The sequence below is a fragment of the Sorex fumeus genome, unplaced genomic scaffold, assembly GCF_029834395.1.
Source record: "Sorex fumeus unplaced genomic scaffold, SorFum_2.1 ptg000044l, whole genome shotgun sequence".
NCBI classification, from domain to species: domain Eukaryota; kingdom Metazoa; phylum Chordata; class Mammalia; order Eulipotyphla; family Soricidae; genus Sorex; species Sorex fumeus.
Genome location: NW_026606101.1, coordinates 58,067,337 through 58,079,557, shown reverse-complemented (window position 1 = coordinate 58,079,557; position 12,221 = coordinate 58,067,337). Strand labels below are relative to the sequence as shown.

The 12,221-nt window shown below is 35.4% G+C and overlaps 1 non-coding gene across 1 annotated transcript; it reads right to left on the bottom strand.

The window, feature by feature from the left end:
- Positions 1–596: 596 nt before the first annotated feature.
- Positions 597–703, bottom strand: LOC130030806 (U6 spliceosomal RNA). The gene has a single exon (XR_008793489.1). It is a non-coding gene; the product is annotated as a U6 spliceosomal RNA (small nuclear RNA).
- Positions 704–12,221: the final 11,518 nt, after the last annotated feature.

The following is a 12,221-nucleotide window of genomic DNA, read 5'->3' as shown; positions in this document are numbered from 1 at the left end:
GGATGATCGTGATCGTGATTGTGATCACTATTTTATACTTTAGAGGAAGTAATCTTTAACCTGAGCCTGTAAGGTTTAAAGCTAACAGAACTAAGTTAGAGAACTTTACATAAGAAATATTAGCAAGAGAAAAGTGTAAAAATTCATTTTTTATCACAGAGAATTATAGTAAGGAAATGGAGATATTTGGTTTTATGATCATGGAAATTGAAAGTGGACATAAGTTATATCACAATTAGGATAATAATAACCCTCTGTGGCAAACATTTTTGTTTCACATTAGCTAAGAGAAATATTTTCTGTATAAATGCATAGGTCTAAAAGTGTAAATGATATAGGTGGATATATATACAAGCATATAAGCCAATTGTCAAATAGAGAAAACTAGAATGTGTATGGAAAATACACATACATTTTAAAATATAATAACCTTAACATTCACTACCCCCCCATATTTCTGTTGCCATGCTAGTTTGAACTATATCTTTTTTATTTATTTTTATTTTTTATTTATATATATTTTATATTTTTATTAGTGAGACATCATGAGGTACAGTTGTAGACTTACAAATTTTTGTGCTTGGGTTTCAATTATAAAAAATATGGAACTCTTCATGAATTTGCATGTCATCCTTGCGCAGGGGCCATGATAATCTTCTCTGCATCGTTCCAATTTTAGTATACGTGCTGCCGAAGCGAGCATTGAACTATATCTTTTACTTATTTATATCTTTATTTATTTATTTATAAATAAGTAACACATCATAAGACACTCCCTACCCATTTTCCATAATTACCACAGCATATTTGATGGGGTTCACACAGTAGGCAACACATCATACAGGGAAATATATATATATATATATATCTATATATATATCTTGGAGAGCCTGGCAAGCTACTTAGAGTGTCCTAACTGCATGTCAGAGCCTGGCAAGCTATCCGTGGTGTATTTGATATGCCAAAAACATAATAATAACATGTCTCATTCCTCTGACCCTGAAAGAGCCTCTAATATGGCAGCGCTGGGAAGGACGAGTAAGGAGAGGCTGCTAAAAATCTCAGGGTTGGGATGAATGGAGACATTACTGGCATCTGCTTAAGTAATTGACGAATAACAGGATGACAGTGATACAGTAATATGATTTATTTATTTATTGGAAAAAATCCAGTTGAATACATTTATGAAAACGTTTAGAAGTTACAGGAATGTTCTTTATTAGAAGCCAGAAGAGATATTAACCCACAATTGCTCCAAGCAAAATATCAAATTTGTAAAAATCTAAGTGGACAAAGACATAGAATAAAAATCCATTCTGAGTTCATTTGTTTGGTGATTGCTCCACATTAATTTGACGAATTCAAGTTGCACCTATAAGAGGAAGAAAACTTGTGACTATTCTTGATACAGAATAGGGATGTTCCAATGAAAGCGAAAAATGAGTGTCTCCAAACTATGCAGGGTTTGTTTTTTCAAGTGCCCAAAGACAAAGAGGTCAGGATAAAGTAAAATCTGTCACAGATTTTTCTAAAAAATGTGTGCTTTTTTCTTAAGCAAAGAAAACGCATTGAGCAAGTAGGTTAGGAGGAACGGATTAATAGGCAAGTTAATCATGTGTGAATACTTTAATGTGTGTATAGGTCAAGCAATAAATTGTAATTATACTTGCTATGCTTGAGAAAGTGTCATTATCTGGAGAGAGAACTGTGTTGTAGCCAAGAGAAGTAAAAAGATTGGTAGGGACCTACCAGCTTCATTTAGGGTAAGTTCCTGATAAGTTCCTTTCAGAGGAAGAGTTCAGGTACAAAAGATATTTCTTTTCTTTTCTCTTTCCTTTTTTTTCTCTTTTCTTTTCTTCTCTTTTCATTTTCTTTTTCTTTCCTTTCCTTTCCTTTTCTTTTTTTTTTCTTTGTCTTTTTTTTCTTTTTCTTTGCAGGCATCTATTCAAATAAAGAGACTCCTTGTAATTTCTGGCTTCTAGTAGATACTCATGAAAAATAAGTATAAACCACAACACAATGACGCAGATAGAACAGTGGAGAGAAGTGTGCCTTCCTGCAGATGTGGAATCTTTGTGGGAGAAAGTACTTTGATGATTTTGAAGAACTAAAAGGAGTTCATTGTGGCTAAATTGTGGTAAGGGGGAAAAAATGGCTCTGGAGGGGGTGGGAGGTAAAGGCAGATCAAAATCAGACTTTAACGACCATATTATGACTTCTAACCTTAAGTCTAAAGGGAAAAAAAATGGAAGGAGTTTTAATAGGAGTATTGCAGACAAGTTCTTTGAGTTTTCAAAAAACTTAAAGAGCTTTTGAGTTTCCACAAAAGGTTTTGTGGAAAATAAATTGTGGAAGAATAACAGTGGATGTGAGAATACTTGAAGGTGATAAGGCAATTTCAGTAATGCAGGTGTGCAGTAATAGCTTCTAATTCAAGGGAGGTTAGAAAAAAGAGAAGAGGAAAGATCTGGGAAATATTCAGGAGATACTGACAGAATGTTGGAATTGCTTGGTAAAGATGATGAGTGAGAGGTAGAGGATTTGTCAAATGATTAACTGGATAAATGGCCATTCTGCTTATGCAGGGAGTAAATTTTGGATGAGAAGTGAAATATTAGAGTGAAAGCAGGTGGTTCACATGTAAGACAGCTGTGAGAAGGTTGTACGAAATTCAGCAATGATATTTAAATGGAGGATAAAGAGAGAAGAATAAATTTTGTAATCATTTACGTGTAAATAAAGATAAAATCATGAATTCACTAGAACACATTGAAGCATGACAAGAAAAAGGAATCTAGGATTTCCCCTTGAGAAAACTCATCTTTTAAAGGTCAGAAGGGGAGAAAATGGGAGAAGAAACTGACACATAATGATGAAGAATATAGGAGAAAACCAGGGGATTTTTCAGTGAGAATTATATGGTCAACCATGGCGATTTTTTATTCAAAGATAGCTACGAAAATGAGGAACACAATATGTTTGTTGGATTTAGCAACTTAAACTATTTGACAAGGCTATTTTAGTGGCATTGGGAAAGGGAAGGTTTAGTGGCATGAAGCAAATATGTGAGAAAGATTCTGCATCAGAAAAATCATTTCAGGAAGTTTGGACTTGATGGGTTGATGAAACTAGGAATGGCATGGTATGGTATGGCCCTCCCATTGTTCATCGATTTGCTCGAGCGGGCCCAGTAACATCTCCATTGGAGACTTTGTTGTTACTGTGTCTGGCATATCGAATACGTCACGGGGAGCTTGCCAGGCTCTGCTGTGCGGGCGAGATACTTTCAGTAGCTTGCCGGGCTCTCTGAGAGGGGTGGAGGAATCGAACTCGGGTAGGCCATGTTATGTTGGCTGCGTGTAAGGCAAACACCCTACCGCTGTGCTATCGCTCCAGCCCTAGTAAATGGAAATCTCTAGTCTAATAAAATACATATTATTTGTGTAAAGATGAGGGTTTAGAAAAGCTGTTTAGTGATAAAGGGGAAATCTTAAGGGAAAGAGGGAGAGCAAGAGAGAGGACCTGTCTTTTCAACCACGACTGTCATTGTAGACAAGAGAAGGTGAATTTGAGACCTTTATCATAACCAAGGGTTCCTCTAGGCTAAGGAGTTTGCCTTTAAACTAAGCCCCAAGCTCTTTCCTCTTTCTTCCTTTTGTTTTTTATTTTCTTTTTGGGTCACACCCGGTGATGCACAGGAATACTCCTGGCTCTTCACTCAGAAATTACTCCTGGTGGTGCTCCTTGGGGGACCATATGGGATGCTGAGGATCGAACCGGAGGTGGGCCACATGCAAGGCAAAAGTACTACATGCTATACTATAGCTCCAGCCTCTCTTTCTTTTCTCTCTTTTCTTTCTTTCTTTCTTTCTTTCTTTCTTTCTTTCTTTCTTTCTTTCTTTCTTGCTTTCTTGCTTTCTTGCTTTCTTGCTTTCTTGCTTTCTTGCTTTCTTGCTTTCTTTCCTCCCTCCCTCCCTCCCTCCTTCCTTCCTTCCTTCCTTCCTTCCTTCCTTCCTTCCTTCCTTCCTTCCTTCCTTCTTTCCCCCTCCCTCCCTTCCTTCCTTTTCTCTTTTTCTTGTTCTTGACAGTCTTTATCAAAATTTATTTAGAAAGATATGAGAGGATAAAAAGAAGTACATGTTTGATATAGAACACTGGCTTCTCCAGAGTGAAAATAAGCAAGCAAAACAAGAGACAAACAAGCAAGATGCCTGTTCCAGGGAGAACACGGGCTTGAAGAGCAAGCCCCAAACTATTTTCCCGACAATAACTTCTTGTGTTCTCAATTACCGAGTCAGATTTCAAACTGCTTACAAACAACAAAAAGAAATCATATATGGGTATAGATATTTATATTATTTTTAATGATATTGTAACATCTTCTAATAACTTCTGAACTTTAAATACAACTCTCTTTTTCCTGTTTCTATCAATTATAGCACAGATTACATTTTTCTCAGTGGTTTTACCTGGTTGTGAAAGACGTTTGTTTTGTATCATGTTCTGTAAGTGAAGAACCAAATATTTGATCTTTGAGTCAAAATTCTCAATCCAGTCAGAACCTCAGCCCATACTCACTTTTAGTGAAGCATCTTCTATTCTGTAAAACAATATAAAATATTCTACCTGAAATGGTACTAAACAACCTTTGACAGTGTCTTCCTCGAAACCCCTTTTTCATCATGTACATTCATTGGAATATATGTTCTTCTGCATATTTGTTTTTGCTGGTGTCCACTATATAAGATATATGTTATACTTTGTATAATTCTTCCTTGAATTCTCCATATCATATAGCTTCTCCTAACAAATATATGAGAAAACATTTTAGTCTTTTTTGATTTTAAAAAATTAACCAAATCCCACAAGTTGGAGACATCAAAACTAACCTTACAAAAATAAAAAGACATACAGAGAAGATAATTGAATGCCAATTATTAGCTATTCTAGATAATATGAGCAAATTCCAGAGAGATACAAACTGCCAAAACCAAATTCATAAATAAAATAAATATATAAGATACTCAATAACAAACTCTATCAAAACTCCCCAAATTTTTCTCTTTTATAAAAATAGACAAGCTGATTATAAAATTAAAGTGGAAATGCAGGAGATATAGAAAATCAAAAATAATCTTGAAAAGTGGAAAATTTGGAACTTCCAAATTTCATGTTGGCATAAGAATTCAAATTGATCAATGGGAGAGACTGGAAGTTCAATAATACTCCTGATCAATTTGAATCCTATGTCACTCATTATGAGAAATACTTTAGATGTGAGTGCATCCTAGATTTATTGGTAAATTATATTGTACCTTGACAATAGCTTCATTGACAAAATGAATGCTTTCCTTGTATTCAGCTTGCCTAGGTTTGATCTCTAGCACCACAGTTGGTTCCCTGAGCACAGAATAATCCTTGAACACAGGGCAAGGAATCAGCCCTGAGCACTGTTGAGAGTGGCTCCAAGTGGGAAAGGTAATAAAACACTCTGAATTTAGTTTTTTAAATTGGGAAGTTTAATTAGAATCATCAAACACTGTCCACCTCTTTTTCACTATTCACCACTGTTTCATAGGGATGAGAAAATCTAGGTTAAGAGTGAGATTCTCCCCTGCTCATGGGTCGGGAGACTTAACATTGTCAAAATGGCAATACTACCGAAAGCATTGTATAAATTCAATGCAATCCCTATAAGGATACCCATGACATTCTTCAAAGAAATGGAGCAAACACTCCTGAAATTTATATGGAACAATAAACCCCCACGAATAGCTAAAGCAATTCTTGGGAAAAAGAAAATGGGAGGAATCAACCTCCCGAACTTCAAACTGTACTACAAAGCGGTAATAATTAAAACAGCATGGTACTGGAACAAAGGCAGAACTGCAGACCAATGGAACAGGGTTGAATACACTGACATCTCCCCTCAATCATATGCTCATCTAATCTTTGATAAAGGTGCAAGTAATGTGAAGTGGAGTAAGGAAAGCCTCTTTAATAAATTGTGTTGGCATCACTGGACGGCTACATGCAAAAAAATAGGCTCAGAACTCTGCCTAACACCATGTACAAAAGTAAGATCAAAATGGATTAAAGACCTCAACATCAGACCAGAAACCATAAGGTACATTGAAGATAAAGTTGGCAAAACCCTCCATGACATTGAAGCTAATGGAATCTTCAAAGATGCCATGCCACTGGCCGAGCAAGTGAAAACAGAGATAGATAAATGGGACTATCTTAAACTAAGAAGCTTCTGCACCTCCAAAGAAACAGTGACCAAAATACAAAGACAGTCTACAGAATGGGAAAGGATATTCACCGAATACACATCTGACAAGGGGTTGATATCCAGGATATACAAAATACTGGTTAAACTCCACAAGAAGAAAACATCCAACCCCATCCAAAAATGGGGTGAGGAAATGAACAGAAACTTTCTCAAAGAAGAAATCCGAATGGCAAAAAAGCACATGAGAAAATGCTCTACATCATTAATCATCAGGGAGATGCAGATCAAAACCACAATGAGATACCATCTCACACCTCAGAGACTGGCCCACATTCAAAAGAACAAAAGCAACCGATGCTGGCGTGGATGTGGCGAGAAAGGGACACTCCTTAAGTCCACTGGTTCAGCCCTTCTGGAAAACAGTATGGACGATTCTCAAAAAATTAGAAATTGAGCTCCCATTTGACCCAGCAATACCACTCCTGGGAATATATCCCAGAGAGGCAAAAATGTATAGTCGAAGTGACATCTGCACTTGTTTGTTCATTGCAGCACTCTTTACAATAGCCAGAAACTGGAAGAAACCTGAATGCCCAAGAACAGATGACTGGTTAAAGAAACTTTGGTACATCTACACAATGGAGTACTATGTAGCTGTTAGAAAAGATGAAGTCATGAAATTTACATACAAGTGGTACAATATGGAAAGTATCATGCTAAGCGAAATGAGTCAGAAAGAGAGGGATAGACATAGAAAGATTGCGTTCATCTGGGGGATATAAAGTAACAAAGTATGAGATTAATACCCAAGAATAGCTGAGATCAGCACCAGGATGATTACTCCATAACTTAGAGGCCAGCCGGGTATCCTAGAGGAAAGGGCAGTTCAGATAGAGAAGGGAGCACTAAATAAAGGATGTTTGGAGGATCCTCCCAGGAGGGGAGATGCATGTCGAAAGTAGACTATGGACTGAACATGTTTGCCACTCAATGCCTCTTTTGCAGACCACAACACCCAAAAGGAGAGAGAGAACACAGGGGATTGCCCTGCCACAGAGACAGGGGGGATGGGGGGATGGGGGTGGGAGGGATATTATCCATGGTGGTGGAAAATGGGCACTGGTGGAGGGATGGGTATCTGATCATTGTATAATTGAAACCAAAGCACAAAAAATTGCAAATCTACAACTGTAATAAAATAAAATAAAATAAAATAAAGGGGAAAAAAAAAGAGTGAGATTCTGCATTTGGATCGGTCAACTTTCTACTCTTGGCCCCACAACTTTCTTCCTTTGCTATCAAAGGTGAAACATTACTGTAATTTTATAATTGTTTAAGGATTGCTGTAGTAATTAAATAAGACCCTATATGCAATGCACTTGGAACTGGGCTTGGCATGGAATAATAATTCTATAAATTATAACAATGATTTTGTTATGTATTTTTATTGTGTATACTAAGGGCTTGAAATATTTCAACTTACTTTATATACTTAATATAATCAATAATGAGAAAGTTATTTCATTCAAGCAATTAATTTTGCTATACCTTCATGAGAATTTAGTGAAATACATCAATTATTAAAAAGAGGAAAGGTATAACGAGAGAAATTTGCATGCTTTTCCCCAAAATTAATGAAATAGCCACAGGATAAGGAACTTAGTTTCATCACTTTGCCAACATCAACTGAAATAAGGCAGAAGAAAAATTCAGGAGATTACATCACATTTCCTGAAGCAAATGTTTGTGGAACAAAACTTATACTTGTTATTTTGTTTAGAAATGAGTCATCAGTATGCAACCTTATCAGAAAAGTCAGTTAAATTATTTTTCCTCTTTAAAGAACACATCCATGAAAAATCGTGTTCTTTGTGTAGTTTAACTTTAAATTTTGAAAGAGATCAAAACATACTTATTTATTTTTAAAGAAAAGAAACCAGGAGCATAAGCTGAAAATGCTAATATTGACTCGTTTGTAACTTTTAAAACTTTATTGATTAATTAATTTTTAGGTTTTAATCTTTGTTCATTAGATTCCTTGTCAGTGTGTCTTATTTTCTCTTGGCTTTATTGTCAGCACATTTTGCATATTATTTTTAACATTTTCTTTATTAATTTCTGTGTTTTGTGTTTTGTTGTATTTGTGTCATTTTATAGTACCTTTACTCTCTGTTAAGTGATACTGATTTTCTATTTTCTGTATAGACTTTTTGATCACAGAGTTTAAATGTTAAGCAAGATAGATTAATGTACATAAGTATTACGATACAACTTAAAGGCAGAAGCTTGACACACCATATTTAATGATAAACTTTATGAAAATAACGCCTGAAAGGAGTTGTTTATTCTTGAATATTTAAGAATAATATAATAATATAATAATAATAATACTTAAAAAAATCATTCTTTTCTCTCATTTAGTTCTTTAAGTAAGCATAAAGTTTAAAAGATTATCCCATTATTTCCCTTAAGCTAGCAGTTTCAGTTTTTATTCACACATCAAATAGACACATAAAAGGCAAGAAAAAAAACTCTTCTCAAGGTATGTGCAAGTGGCATTGAACACACAAACATGCAACTGTCAAAAGTAAGAATGGATTGACAGTTGTCATAGACGAAGTGCTGTGGCAGTCCAAAGAGGGGAAAAAATTAAGTCCAAAACAAGAAAGCAGTAAATAGAGCATGGGGACTTCTCTTTGATCAGAGGTCTGAGTAGTGGTGAAATAAAGGAGTTTAGGTACGGTGAAATAAGTCAGGAAAGTCTAAACATATTTAGGAATTGCAAGACGGAAGTGGATAATGCATTTACACACACCATTAAGAACAAGTCTGTGAAGGAAAGTTTGAATGTCAAAAAAAGTCATTTAGACTTCACTTAAGGAATGTATTTAAGCAACAGGTTAGTTAAAAGCTTGGTAACTGCTCTTTTTAGCATCATGGCAAGTTGCACTGTATGCATTTAGAAATGAGTCCTTTTTAGAGCATTTGGAGAAGAAAATAGCAGGGCTAGAGGTCATTATTGCATCTTTGAAGCCATAAAAATGGAAGTAGAGATATATTTAAAAAGTTTGGCATGAAAAAGAATGTCATCACAATAAAGGCAAATATTAAAGAAAGTAACTGATGGACTATTTGGCAACTCTGAATTACCTTTAGCTTTAAATTTATTTGGCAACTTTGAATCAATTAGCTTTAGCTCTAAAGTGCTGTTTGTAGCAAACTGAAACCTTTCCTCTCAATACAGTGAGATGTTAACATTTCCATATTTATTCATTTCAGATTTAAACTCTTTCCAACTGAGAATAATTTTTAGTTCAAAATCTAGTGATTGTGATGCAGGAGAGGCTTTTTGCATGCAGCTGACCCAAGTTTGATCCCTGGAACCCCGTATGGTCCCGGAGCCTGCCAGAAGTGACCCCTGAGTGCAGAGTCAGGAGAAAGCTTGGAACACTGATGTCTATGGCCTCCAAGCAACAGCAACAACAAAGAAGTTATTGTTGCAAATAACATTGCTGTGATGATTTCCATCTGACTCTGAATCAGTCTAATGAAAGGACTGTTTCCATTTTCCATTGCATTCAACTGCACTTGGCCTTGGTATAAACAGGTATTGATGTTCATTAATCCTGGAATCGGGAAGGTAAACAATAAATTATAAAAATTTAACTAGCAAGTTCTACACTTCAGTTTTTGTTTTATGCCTATGTATGTTTGTGAGTGCTCTGACATACTTAGGAATGCTTCTTTATATTGGGATAGGCAGGTAAAAGATATATTTATTGGGTTCCATTAGCTTTATAGTCAATTTGTTACTTCTCCAAGTTGTGAATCATGTTGATATGGATGCATTAAATTTTCTAAGAATTTTTTCTTTGTTCAGGCAATTTGTAGTCAAACCACATTTTAAAAAGAAATCTCTACAATATTCCAGAGGTATCAAAATATTTCTCCTTCCTGGACGTCAGTTTCTCCCTAGTATTAAGGATTTCTAATATGATTGAGAGCTTCTCAATCACTCTTTGTATTAGACTCCTAATTTTGCTATATGTAATAATTTTTTTTTAGAATCAGTTCATGTAAGCCTGTGACTTATCCAAGGTATAGACATCTGTATCTAAAATATGGATACAAATTCTAATTTTCTATAGTATATATTTTCATTTTTCTGCCATTATTATAATATAAAGTGATTTATTGATTTTATAGTACTATCAATATTATTGCTTTATACTTGAGTAGAAGGGCTAGAGCGATAGCACACGGCGTAGGGCATTTGCCTTGCATGCGGCCGACATGGGTTCGATTCCTCCACCCCTCTTAGAGAGAAAGGCAAGCTACGGAGAGTATCCCGCCCACATGGCAGGGCCTGGCAAGCTCCCCGTGATGTATTCGATATGCCAAACACGGTAACAACAAGTGTCACAATGGAGATGTTACTGGTGCCCGCTTGAGCAAATGAATGAACAATGGGAGGAGAATGTACTGATACTTGAATAGATAATAATAGATAATTGGATTGGCACAATGAAGTTTGTGACACCCAGCACTGCTTAGGGCTTATTCCTGACTCTGTGCTCGGGCATGACTCCTGGCAGTGCGTAGGTTACTATATGTGATCTGAATATATTTTAAGATATATATGAATATATATATATATATATATATGAAGCAGTGTTTTAATTAAAAGTACTCTGTGATTCTTTTATCTTTAAGTAAATTGATTCTAACCAACATTGTACTCAATTTTAAATTCATGAATTTCTAATTGTGTTACCCCTTTTTTATTTACATTCCCCATGATTAAAGTTTGGGAATGTGAGTGTTAATATAGAGTAAATCACATAATCTATACACATTTCCAAGTACTTTTGGGGAAAAGGAAAATGAGATTTCCATACAATAAGATTATTAGTGAATTGCTTATTAAATGAGTGGCTCAGAGAACACATTGAAACTTGTACTTCTTCAACAAATTTATGCTAATAAGGTATAAAGGCTTATACTTAGTACTTTCAGGAAGATGATATTAATGCCTATCTTCTCCTTAATTGCATTTACCTGACTTCTAACATATTTACAGTATTAATTTTCAACAATAGCACAGCGGTAGGGCGTTTGCCTTACAAGCGGCCAACATGGCCGACCCGAGTTTGATTCCTCCACCCATCTCAGAGAGCCTGGCAAGCTACTGAGAGTATTTCGTCCGCACGTCAGAGCCTGGCAAGCTACCCGTAACGTATTCGATATGCCAAACACAGTAACAACAAGTCTCATGATGGAGACGTTACTGGGCCTGCTTGAGCAAATCGATGAACAATGGGAGAACCGTGATGATGATGATGAATTTTCAACAAAACAGTTTAGTCTGTGACATCTATAAATAGATATAGTGATAAAACTTGAGGAAATAAGTTTCTGTTCTTATAATATTGTAAATTACATTGACATTTCTTTAAAACATTAAATTTATTTTATAGAAAAATAACTCATAGAATTTCAAGATTAATCCTAAAATTACTGGATCTAGACTTAAATTTGATTGGTTATTTTATTTTTCAATATTTTGTGAAGTATCATTCTCTAATATCCCCATGACCTTGAAATTCTGGTGATATCTGTTACCTAGTTGATCTCTTCATTAGGAAGAAGGAGATATCTTTTTGCATTTGTCTTACATCTTGGGGAACTGACAGAATGTTACAAATTTTGTTTATGTGACATTGGGTCGAAAAAGGATCAAGTTTCTCCCATTGGGATCTAAGTGAAGTTTATTAGACCATGTTGCCTCAGACGCGGTTTTAAAAGTCAATGAAAATTACAGCAGGTTTGTGGCAGTTGAAATAAATTGCACAAACCCTTGTTACTTATTTATGGCAATTTTACATTGAAAACAAATTGTTTCAGGCATCTAAATACAAGCATGTGAATCAAAAATTCTGGATTTTTTCCAGGGGACTGGATAAAAGTTGCTTTTGGTCAGTCAAAA